At 37.2% G+C, this 13,383-nt stretch overlaps 1 protein-coding gene across 31 annotated transcripts in view; it reads right to left on the reverse strand.

The window, feature by feature from the left end:
* Nucleotides 1-13,383, reverse strand: part of ADGRL2 (adhesion G protein-coupled receptor L2) — a 369,284-nt gene that overhangs the window by 86,250 nt on the left and 269,651 nt on the right. The gene's annotated exons all lie outside the window — the stretch shown is intronic.

A 13,383-nucleotide genomic window follows, 5' to 3' on the forward strand; every position in this document is an offset into this window, starting at 1 on the left:
AGACATGCCAAGAATTTCTCCAAGGTCCTTTAAAATAGGTTTTCTCTATTACATATTTGTTAAGTCATCATCATATTTCCTCTTAATTCCCTAATAGTTTTACTTTAATCTTTGAACATATTCATAATGGCCACTCTGAAATATTTATCTGCTAAATCTAACAACCAGGCCCACAACAGAGGCAGTTTCTATTGAATGTTTTTTCTCCTAAGTATGGGTCAACTTTCCTGTTTCTCTGCATTAGCTTGCAAATTTTTTGTTGTTGTTGAAAACTAGACATTTAAAATAATACACTGTTAGCTACTCTAGATTCCTTTCCCCTGAGAATTGTTGCTGTTGTGATATTTTCTTTTTAGCATTCTGACTGAATTTAATCTGCTGACTCTGTCTTCCCCTGTACTTTGCAGCTGCCGTGTGTCTCTGTTCATTGTTGTTGTTGTTATTTTAATTCTTATTTTTATTTTCTAGTTTGACTTCCTAGGGATCACACCTGTCTCTGCATAGCTTAGTGATCAGCCAATGACTGAGCAAACAAAAACCATGAACCCATAATAAGGTCTCCACCCTCTGCTGATTGACCTGTATGTTAGGGAGAGTTCAAAGTTCAAGCAGTTTTCAAGTCAGCCTTGGTTATTTACTTTCTGCCACGTCCCCTCGCATCTCCTCTGCTCTGTGTGTAGCTTCTCAGTCAGTCAAGAACGCAGAGAACGTTTGGCTCTTTCATTTCCAAGGTTTCCTGGTTATGTTTCAGACTGGCACTCAGTCTCCCCACCTGGGACCACAACCTCAGGTTAGCAAGAGCTAGGGGTCTTCCCCATCTGTTTTCCACAGTGTTTACTCCTTTTACTGACAACACTGCTGGGCATGGGTTCCCACACTCTACTCTAAATCAAGCCAACTCTCCCTGGCAGCTCAGTCACAGATTTTCAAGGCCAGCCTTGCTCTGGCTAAACTAACCACAATGACATAGCCAAAGAGTGCAGGGTGCAGGGGGAAGCAGCCCCAGGCTAGAAGGCTTTAAACTTGAACTGTGTGTACCAAAACTGTTTGTTTTTTAAAGAAATCGTTCCCAATTTCTTATATGGCTCTGGTTAATTTCCAGAGCCCTAAAATGTTGGTTGTTGACAATTTTGTTCAGTTTTATACTTGTTTGGGGGAAGAGGATTTGCCATCCTCTCCACCCCATCATCACTAGAAGTCCCTCTGAGGACTTTACAAATATATACTGACTAAAAATCCTCATAACAACCATATGAGATACGTATTATTATTGTCACTATTTTACAAAGGAAGAAATCGAGGCACAGAAAAATTATGTTTTCCAAAATCACACATCCAATAAGAATGAAATCAAGGTTTGAAACCTAATACTTCAGCTCCCAAACTCGTGTTTTTCAATGTTACTTTAATGCCTCTCCAAATGATAATGACACTTAGCAGCAGGTTGGGGACCCCTGTTGTACAGAACATAGTTAGGGTGTACTGGGTGCCTCTAGTCCTAGAGGAACAAGGGCAAGAAAGGAAATAGTTGTCTGATGGTCAAGCAGTCAATGAAATTGCTCAGTCAACATAATCAACATAAAGAAATGCCCAAATTAAAACTCTTTAATCACACTATTACTATGACATTTATTCTAAGCTGTACTTTCAATATATTTCTATTTCAACAAAGAAAAAAAAAAAAGCATCCCAACAAGCAAAGTGTAATCCAATCCATCTGACAATCGAAGAAAAAACTTGTGGGAGGCTCTGTGAGCAAAAAATCAATATTGCAGCTTTGTGCTGTGCAAATGTGAACACTGCCAAATAGTGGTGCTTAGAGTAAAATGAACTGTTTTGCTCCATTTTCTGCACTCTGAACAAATGACTTTGAAGACACTTTTTCCCTCCCAAGCTATAAAATGTCAAGCAATAAGTCTGTGCTTTAGGCTAGTGATTGGAATAAACACCTCCTGTCAACAGGTGCAGTGACTTAGGATTGAAATCCTTCATATTCAGCGAATAACTCCTAATAAACAGATGTACTGCTATGAGATGGGAATTTGTAAGACCAGAACTGGAATTCTAACATTGGATTTCACATCATTTATGAGCATTTTTGCAAGAAAATATGCTACTCTGGCAATAAATAGTATACTGCTATAAGCTTACGCCTGTGGTGGACTTCAAACTCTTGTAGGAACATTTTGCTTTTCTAACATTGTCTCCCTCAGTCTTCTCTTTGGACATTTCTGTAAAATCATACATTCCAATAAAAGACTTTTTAAAGCTATAATATAAAAACTTCAACTTTTCTGGTACTGTTTTCCTTAATTACTTTGAACTGAACCCTGTCATGTATGCCCTGCTCATGCCAGCTATGGTCCCAGTAAGCACCACTCCTTTTGATTATCATGGTCCTCTATGGGACTGAGGCTGTGACTTCAAGCTCTACAGAAACATTAACTCAGACCATCGTCTATTACCAGTGGTGGAATATGAAATCTCTGATTTACTCCTGTTTATGTATGCTAATAAGATTTCTTCCTAAAAGGGAAATAAGAAAAATACTTAATGAGAAGGGGGGCATGATTTCCACCAGGCTGAATTCTAGTTCAGAAGCTTCCAGAAAACTTATTCCCATTTCATTTTAATTTAGGTGAAAAGTCAGTGTTCAGAGTAAACCTAAAAGATAAATTATTTCACTAATAGTTCAACTTTTTCAATTTATCTCTGCATATTCATGAGGTTATTATAACAAAATTTTTAAAATCAAGGATGTATAATAAAACTTACCTTTGACCTAATGAAACTTCAAAGCTTTTGCACAGCAAAGGAAACCATAAACAAGACCAAAAGACAACCCTCAGAATAGGAGAAAATATTTGCAAATGAAGCAACTGACAAAGGATTAATCTCCAAAATTTATAAGCAGCTCATGCAGCTCAATAACAAAAAAACAAGCAACCCAATCCAAAAATGGGCAGAAGACCTAAATAGACATTTCCCCAAAGAAGATATACAGACTGCCAACAAACACATGAAAGAATGCTCAACATCATTAATCATTAGACAAATGCAAATCAAAACTACAATGAGATATCATCTCACACCAGTCAGTATGGCCATCATCAAAAAATCTACAAACAATAAATGCTGGAGAGGGTGTGGAGAAAAGGGAACCCTCCTGCACTGCTGGTGGGAATATAAATTGATACAGCCACTGTGGAGAACAGTATGGAGGTTCCTTAAAAAAACTACAAATAGAACTACCATATGCCCCAGCAATCCCACTACTGGGCATATACCGTAAGAAAACCATAATTCAAAAAGAGTCATGTACCAAAATGTTCATTCCAGCTCTATTTACAATAGCCCGGAGATGGAAACAACCTAAGTGTCCATCATCAGATGAATGGATAAAGAAGATGTGGCACATATATACAATGGAATATTACTCAGCCATAAAAAGAAACGAAATTGAGCTATTTGTAATGAGGTGGATAGACCTAGAGTCTGTCATACAGAGTGAAGTAAGTCAGAAAGAGAAAGACAAATACCGTATGCTAACACATATATATATGGAATTTAAGGGAAAAAAAATGTCATGAAGAACCTAGGGGTAAGACAGGAATAAAGACACAAATCTACTAGAGAATGGACTTGAGGATATGGGGAGGGGGAAGGGTGAGCTGTGACAAAGTGAGAGAGAGGCATGGACATATATACACTACCAAACGTAAGGTAGATAGCTAGTGGGAAGCAGCCGCATAGTACAGGGAGATCAGCTTGGTGCTTTGTGACCACCTAGAGGGGTGGGATAGGGAGGGTGGGAGGGAGGGAGACGCGGGAGGGAGGAGATATGGGAACATATGTATATGTATAACTGATTCACTTTGTTATAAAGCAGAAACTAACACACCATTATAAAGCAATTATACTTCAGTAAAGATGGAAAAAAAAAACCCAAAGAACTTACCTTTGTATACTGAAAGGCAGTACGTTAAAAACTCATTCCATTTAAGCTTGCAGAATGTCACTCTATTGTTTTAGTTACTCTTAGTCCATTTTAAGATAGCTTTATCAATCAAACTCTAAAATATCTAATGTTTTGTGTTCATTAACATATAATTCTTTAACCTGTCAGTATTATGTGAGAAGCCTAAACCATGGCATGTGCACAGTAAAAAAAAACTACTTTCACCTTTGAACTTGTGTTCATGCCAAGAACAAAAAAAATAAAGGAATGCAATGTCATTTTCCAGCACCCTGGCCTTGAAAATGTAGCAATTTGTGTGTTAAGTAAACTTGGTTAGCATGAAACACAAATCAAATCCTTACAAAAATATAAAGTTCTTGCAAAAGAAAGTGTTCAAACAATTTAAGGTCATGTAACTACAAAATAGGCAACTCACCATATACGTGTGACATGCCTTAGCTTCTTGTGTCTTTCTGGTTTACAAAACATTTTTTTCTATTTTGGATATATTTTAAATTATGAAGCACTTCAAACAAAAAAATAATTTAGAAGAATTACATAAACAGCAAGGGAAAAAACTTTACCTCTGTGTTTTGTTAAAAGGAACAAAATTCTGGACACTTTGGACACTCAAAACGTAAAAATATACTGCAAGAATGCCATCAGCTATTAGGTTCAAATATGACTACTCCTGAAAAGCCTCTCAATATTTTAAGGAGAAAGTATGCATTATAAGTCCTTCAAAACATTTGGAGATTAAATTCCTTATTAGAAAGAAATTGATCTCTCCCACTTAAAAACCTGTAAATTATCTGGCAATGATTAATAATTCACAAGTGCCATTAAAATATAGCAATTTAAAAGTTATAAATTACTCTCAGTTTAATACTGAACTTTAAAAGAAAAATTCCTGGTAAGCATGTCTATTAAGAATAATATATGCCACAGACAGACGCTTTTAATAGTCTCAGCATATAGCTAGCTATAACTTCTTGAAAGTTCACAAACATACAATACTTTCATTCTGATCTATTTTTAAATATTAGTGAATTTTGTATTAAGCCTCAATATTACCCTTACTACTCAGTGCCTATGCCCTCTGCACAGGATGTTCTACTCGTTTTTCTCTTAGGAAACAATTATTCTCCAAAATCCAGTTCAAAGCTTCCCTAACAATGGGGAATGAAGAACCTGAGCTCAGGTTTGGGTCATCTATTTTCTTTCTTCCAATAAATATTTATGAGCGTCTACTATGTGCCTAGCACTCTTCCACACACTTGGAAAATGACAATGATCCCTGTGTCTGGGTAGCTTCCATAAGGAGTGAGTTCTCCTTGAGGAAAGATATCATCCACCATTACAATGCCAAGCCTGATAAAGAGTCAGTTTACAGTGGTCTCTTTATAGCGGACATAAAATAAAGACATGTTAAAACAATAGGTGTAGGAATGAAATGAGTGCATGAACAATTATGAGCTCCACTATCAGAGCAGGCAACATGTTGTTTACTTATATTCCTCTCCTACTGAACGCTGAGCGGCTGAATAGAAAGACGTGAAGCTTATTTACTTTTGTGTCCTTATTTTCCAACACAGTGCATGGTACATAGTCAGCAATCACCTTTTGCTTAGTTTTATTTTATGCATTATTTTATACCTTAATTCTTTGTACAAAAAGTTGTCAAATATACCCAAGATGAAGATGTTTTTATACAGGGGGAGAAAACACACACACCACAATTTTATCTTTTTATATATGTTAGTTTTAAAGTTTCTAGGTTTTTTTTTTTTGCGGTACGCGGGCCTCTCACTGTTGTGGCCTCTCCCGCTGCGGAGCACAGGCTCCGGACGCGCAGGCTCAGCGGCCATGGCTCACGGGCCCAACCGCTCCGCGGCATGTGGGATCTTCCCGGACCGGGGCACGAACCCGTGTCCCCTGCATCGGCAGGCGGACTCTCAACCACTGCGCCACCAGGGAAGCCCAAGTTTCTAGTTTTGAAGTTTAAGCTATGTACATTATCAGGAAATGTTGTATTTAAAACATTTTATGTCGGGAGATAAAAATATATATATAAATGTAACAAAGATGACATCTTCACCAGAGTCTCCAAATCAGTGGGACTCAACTATGAAATGCACCCTTAAAAGACTGACCACCTGCTAGAGTTAAAAATCATCCAGGAGTTGTGGTCATTGGTCATGTGAAACCATCACAAAAACCAGAATAGCAACTTTACCACTCCCTTTTTTCTTCCCTCAAGGAAATAGTAAACACTTCTATTTATTTATTATTTATTTAATATTTAATATTAATATTTTTAATAACTAGTTAAAACCAGTTTAGCATTAAGAATTTACTATTGGAAATGCAATTTCTCAAGTCATTTACATTGCACTATCAAATCAAAATTCATAAGTAATTCTGTGTAAAGTATTCACTGACAACAACAACAACAACAAAAAAAACTAGAGAATAATCACAGAATAAGTAAGAAAATAATTTCATCGTCTCTTCTGGTACAACAATTTATTTCTACTTCCACATTGATTATTTACTATAATCTTCTAGCAATTTTATTATTATTATTTTTATTACCCTTCTTGTTATTAGAAATTCCACTACCTCCCCTCACCCACCCAACCTCAGAACATATGTTCTTAAAAGCGGTTACACAAAGCAACAACACAAAAATATGAGTCTCGTTCCTTCATCCAGTGGCTCACACCAAGCCATACCGGCTAAAAGATTCTATTCCTTTCCTGTCACGGTATTAGTCTGATGAATACAACTACCTAGGAGTGGAGACCCCATTTAGAGTATTCCCCAGGCAGGTCTCCCAGATCAGAAAGTCGAAATTCAGATTCTAAGTCTTTTTGTTAATATCTTGTATTCAAACATAAACAATATTTAAAAAAAACCCAAACCCCAAAAAAACTATTAACCATAATTTCATTTTTTAAAAGGTACATTTAAGTTGAATCACAAGAGGGACAACAATGTATATAAGACTTCCATGTCAATTAACTTTTATTTGGTAACAATGAACTCTAAAGATGTTAATTTACCAGGGTTACAACCGGCTTCCTCATTAAAGGCATCTATAAGGAGGCCAATTAACACCAATTCTAAAACTTATTTAACTACACAGAAACTGCAGGAAACCACCCACTCATTTCTCTCTTTCCCAAACAGGAATCCAAAGGTAATCACATTCAACTGCTGACTCAAACAAGTGTCCTAGAAGGGAAAGGCATTATATCTCCACAAACATTCCTATGAGGTATTTATTTCTCACTTCAGGTAGGAAAGATTAGCACAGCCTGAAACCAGTCTCAACTCTTATCTTGACTTTTCACAAACTGTTACCCCCACTAACCACTAACACTTGGATCATTTAAAACATGTCAGGCATTTAACCTTTTCCCCACCGAAGAAGGGAGAAATTTCATGTCTTTTTTCCTACATGCCATAAAAGGCACTCTTTCCCTAAAACCTCAAATGACTTTAGGAAGTTAGGGCTTTTTTAGAAGATATTTATTTAACTGAACACACTAAAACTATCGAAGATGACACAAATGCTTTTCTGCTAGAAGTGAGAAGGCATCTTCCAATACGGTTCTAGAAAGAGAAATTCTTACTGAGGTCCTTTCCCATCTCAAAAAAATAACTCATGAGACCAAAGTTGACTTATTTAGTTTCCCCCCTTTTCCCCAAAATGATGCTTAAAATTTTATTCTAAATTATACTACAGGGACTTCCCTGGTGGTCCAGTGGTTAAGACTGCGCCTTCCAATACAGGGGGTGCGGGTTTAATCCCTGGTTGGGGAGCTAAGATCCCATATGCTTCATGGCCAAAGAAAACAAAACATAAAACAGAAGCAATATTGTAACAAATTCAGTAAAGACTTTAAAAATGGTCCAATCAAGAAAAACTTTAAAAAAAATAGATTAAAAAAATAAATTATACTACATACATGGAATTTTTGAAACCCCAAGCTAGACTGTAACTACTAAGATGTAACTATTTCTTTATAAATAAAGGCTATTTTTTATCTCATGAACAAGTTGTAAAGATAAATTTCTGAAAGATACACAGAGCTATTGGAGTAACTAACCAAGTGGGTAATAAGATCTATAAAACAAAAATTAAAAGATTTACTCCAGTAAACACTGTACTACTGTGCTGTTACATTTTTCAATGCTCCTGGACCAATTAAAAACTGCAAAATAAATGAAACCAAATGCAGTCGTGAACCCATTTTTGTGAACTTCAATTCAAAATGCAAACTCAAAATAATCAAAACCACCTCCAAATGGAAAACAGCATTTCAAAGTTATCTCTTACTAACATCTTTGGCAGTCCCACCTAAACACATTTATTGCTCATTCATTCATCCACTTGTATTTCTGTCCTTAGCACATTCTAATTTCTCCACCAGGCTATTCAGAGATAAGCCACAGAAACTCATAATTCCCAAAAACAAACAAAAAAAAAAAAAAGGAGAGAAGAAACTTGAAATTCTCAGATTGGAGGCAACTCCACCACTTCCACAAACTACAGAAAGCCCACTCAATGACAGAAGTTCTCCCTGACAAGAGATGACTTATAGAAGTATTCTACTGTGATACTCTGAATGAAAACAGAAACTGCTTCCCCAAATGGTATGAAGGTTATCATATAATTCCTTAAATGACAATATAATGACCTTGATTTCATGGGTGGTTTCGGTGTTATTATTTTTGCATTGTGATGTTGAGGTTTGTTCAATTTTTGATGAAAAGATAAGGTTTTAAAGAACACACTCAAACTATTCTCAAATCTGTGTCGCCAGAGCATCGGGGAGGGAGGTGGAGGTGGGAGGGATAAGTTTAATCTGACATTGCACAGCGAAAATGTTGCCTTAAAAAACAAACAGTACGACTTGCCTGCAGTTAAAATTTTATCCTTTCTTGTATTTAACTGCCAAGTTGAACATCAAGAGAACAAGAAAAAGCACGGTAGCAGATCCAAGTGTATAGACCCTGCCCTTACGTACACAGCCCAGTGTCATCTTTCATACTTGCCTTGTATAGGTACCAACAGCACAGAGGCAACAGAGCAGTTCCAACTTCTGGATTCAGACATTCTAATGAATTATAAGGAATTGTAAGGAAAAAAGGCTTTTAGGAACCCCGTTTCAGCCCGTGTTGCTATGTCTCATTGTACTACTCTAATGTCCCTTCCCTCTACTTTAACTCAGGTCTCCCCAACCCCCGGGCCACGGACCGGAATCGGGCCGCACAGCAGGAGGTGAGCAGTGGGCGAGCGAAGCTTCATAAACTGCCGCTCTCCATCACTCCCCATCGCTCACATTACCTCCTGAACCATCCCCGCCCCCACTCCCGTCCGTGGAAAAACTGTCTTCCACGAAACCGGTCCCCGGTGACAAAAAGGTTGGGCACTGCTGCTTTAAATGTTTATTTCCCTTTACAATCTCAAATACTTTAAATTTCACCCTTATGAAGCTGAATGTTGCCAGATAAAAAAGCTCCCTTACTATAAAAAAAGAAGAAGAAGAAAGGCTTGATAAGAGTCTCAAAAACAAGTGCTTCTTGTCAGAAAATGAGAGTAAGTTTAGGTGAATCTGATTTATAATGACAACAGGCATGTTTCAGAAAATTACATCTCCCAAGATAAACTGTCTAAACAAATACCACTAAGTTTAAATACTTTATATAAGATGTACTCACAAATCATGAGTATCAATTTCAAAGTAGGTGAAGGAAAAAAAACAGGAAAATAAACATATACAATGCTCAGTTTAATTGGTAAGAGCAAAAGGAGGCAAAAAATTAAAATATGATGAAATTTTCTCCTATCAAATTACCAAATATCTATGAGTATTGTAAAACACACAGACTCATACATTTCTAAGATTACAAACTGATACAATATTTCTGAAAAGACTCTTACCAAATTTCTTTTGTAAATACATGTTCTGAAAAGAATCCAACATTTGACAGATTTAGATAAAAAGATATTCATAATGATAAGTTTGAGACAAACTAAAGAATCAAAATAGTAAAATGGCTCAAAAGTACATTGATAAAATAGAATGATACAATCCTAATAAACCATATTATAAATAATAAGTAATAATAAATCTTATAAATAATAATTTAATAATATTTAGTGATTTGGGAATGTATTCTTAGAGGATTATGCAAAAGAATATATACATGAATATATAGGAAAAAAAAGAAACCCAGGAGGCAGAAACCCTTTTTTGGGATAACAGTGACCAGCTCATCAAAACCAACTGGGCTCAACAATTGGGGAGGTGATGAAAACTGGCCATCAAAACTGAGGTACCAAGAAGCAGAACTTGGGTTAAAGGGAGCAAGAGAACAAAACGGCACTCTTCCAAGTAGGATAATGAAATCCTATTCCCCTTTTGAGGAATGATCTGAAAATATACCATCTCTCACCCTGAGAATCAAAGTGTTTCCTAGACCTTCCTGGTTCCGAGCTACCGGACTCTGAACACCAGATGCCTATGTGGACAAGGTGGTTTTTCCCAAAGACTGGATATATCCCTACTCCTTACATCAATTCCCTCATTGCATCTGAGATACATTTTCTTGGGGTGGTCTGTGCCCAAACACACTGATTCAATAAGGAAAGAAATATTTTGATAAAGCAAGGCCTGTCTCCTATAGATTACATGAATTTCCTCCTTCCCACCTCTTCCAACTCATAATGACCTTCTTGCTGTTTGCTGCAAATTCCCCAACTCAATCCAGGCTTCTTACCAGCACATCCCATGGTTGTCACTTTGCTATTGTTTTTTGTTGTTGTTGTTGTTGTTTTTGCAGTATGCAGGCCTCTCACTGTTGTGACCTCTCCCGTTGCGGAGCACAGGCTCCGGAAGCGCAGGCTCATTGGCCATGTCTCACGGGCCCAGCTGCTCCGCGGCATGTGGGGATCTTCCCGGACTGGGGCACGAACCCGCGTCCCCTGCATCGGCAGGCGGACTCCCAACCACTGTGCCACCAGGGAAGCCCCACTTTGCTATTGTGTTAACCCTTACATGTTGAAAGGTGAGTGAGAGATCTATTTTTATGGAATTAACTATTTATATAAAAGAAAGAAGCAAATGATACCTGTGACATCAAGGTGTTACGTAGGAAATTCCAATGATTTATTTTTTCATACAATTTATTAAAATGTATAGTTAATCTGCTTACACTGTGGAATTGAGTCAATAATTTATTCATAATCTAAAATATAGTACATGCGTACCTGCTTTTGCAACTTTCTGCATGCCATTCTCCCCACTTAGAATTCTCTCCTATATGCTCAGCTTCAGGGCCTCCCTCTCATTTAAGGGCTCAAAAGCACCCTTCTCTTAAAACCTTCCCTAGCAGAAGATACAGCATAAAACTATCATGAAACTAACAAAAAGCAGACTTGATTCAAGACAGGATGATACTTTTGCACTTATACAAATTATGTGCATAAGACTGTGCAAATCACGCTAACAAATGTTAGGTTTTTCAAAGAAAAGTAAGGTATTGTCAAAGGAGAAGAGCATTAAAGGAGGGGTCACTGGTTATCACAGTGCCCCACGTGCACCACTCTTGTACAGTGAGTCTTACTGAAAAGGCAAACAATAGAGCCAGCACATCCAGATTCCAAAGGATGCCCCAAGAATGCAGAGACAAAGAACCACTCCTGCCCTTTAGAGAGATGCTCTCTCCATCTCCCTGGTGATGTGGACTTCTGACTTCCAGTGTCTGCTCTACCCTGCAACAGTATTCTGTAAGCTTGTCAACCACATTCACTTATATCCCATAGGCTGGCTAATTTGCTTGCTTCCTGTGTGCTTTAAAACCTAGTTGTTGGGAGGCTGCACATATATCTTGAAAGTCTTAGTCTTCTGGAACAAGAAGTCTTATTTCTAGGAACTTCTTAACCACAGGCAATTTGGTAAAACTCTGTATTTCAGTTTCTTTCTCTGTAAAATTAGGATAATAGCTCCTATGTCTCACAGGGTTTTGTGAGGATGAAATAAGTAACTACATGTAAAGTATTCAGAAGAGTGCCTGACAAGGTAAAGTACTCAATTTTGTCAACATACTTTTCTTAAAAAGTGTTGCATTTGACACCTGGTCATAAGCTCTGGGTTCCATCTTCGGTAAACTAAGGAAACAGCCTAATTGGCTAAATTAAAAACCAGATATAATTGAATAACTCATTGTATGTAGATAATTTTCAGATTATGAAATCATAATTATAGGTAGTGAGAAATAAGCTAGTCCCTGTTGTTCCCATCTGTCTCTCCTATATGTTCTTTGAGGGCACAAAGTTCATTTGCCAACTCTGTGTGTGTGTGTGTGTGTGTGTGTGTGTGTGTGTGTGTGTGTGTGTGTGTGTACAGGCACAGTACACTAGTAAATAGGTCAGGAGAAGGGACCATGACTTGCAAGGATTTAGAATATTCTAGACACAGTGTACATTATCTCAATCATCACTATGATTTAGCTGAATCCACAGAATCCAGGCTGTTTAGTGGATTCTTACATCCCTTTTTAAGATTAGAAACAGGAAAAACCTCCTCGGACGAGTTTTCTCTGCAGCTATCCCACCTCACCCCCGAGCTGTGTCATAATTCTGACAATATGTCCATCGACACTCTCTGCACTATCACATGGTTTCAAACGTATCTGTTTATATGTCTCTCCTTCTAAGACTAAATATTCCTTGAAGGCAGGAATGGATACTTATTCCTGTTTTTATCCCAAGCATCTAGCACAGTGCCTGGTTATGGTAAGCACTTAATACATATGTCATGTTAATTTTACAGCTCAGAAAACGGAGGCTCTGGGGTATTTATCCAAGGTCACATTGCTACAAAAGGAATATGAAGACTGGCCTTAATGCTCCTCTCACTATACCATGGTACCTCTGTCAAGTCCTATCAGTAGTTATTTTTGAGCTTCGAGGCCACTTCATGTCAGCACCTTTTTAGCCTATTTTACCATGGGCATCACTGAAATTCTAAGAAATCCCTTAAAACCTTTCCTAGGCATTTAAAATAAACCCATCAAATGCACATTAAAGTGACACACTAATAAGTTTTGGCATAGATTTTCCAGAGGTTACCTTAAACTTGTTTTGTAAACTATGTGTTTGAATACGTAATTCCCTCACCTAGTAACACTTCTGTGTGTTAATACAAGTCGAAATGTTATTTGGAAATCTGATAGGCAAAATTTCAAAGTCAGCCAAAGGTTAGTAACAAACATTTTAATGATGAAAACTTCGTTACATGTAACATTATTACAATTTTTTCTGAGCATTCAGATGTCAACATTTTTTATTACCCAAACCAAATGATCGAAGACTATAAGAAACCTCTGTAGGATTCAAAAGAAATAGACTA

Source organism: Globicephala melas, chromosome 1, assembly GCF_963455315.2.
Source record: "Globicephala melas chromosome 1, mGloMel1.2, whole genome shotgun sequence".
NCBI classification, from domain to species: domain Eukaryota; kingdom Metazoa; phylum Chordata; class Mammalia; order Artiodactyla; family Delphinidae; genus Globicephala; species Globicephala melas.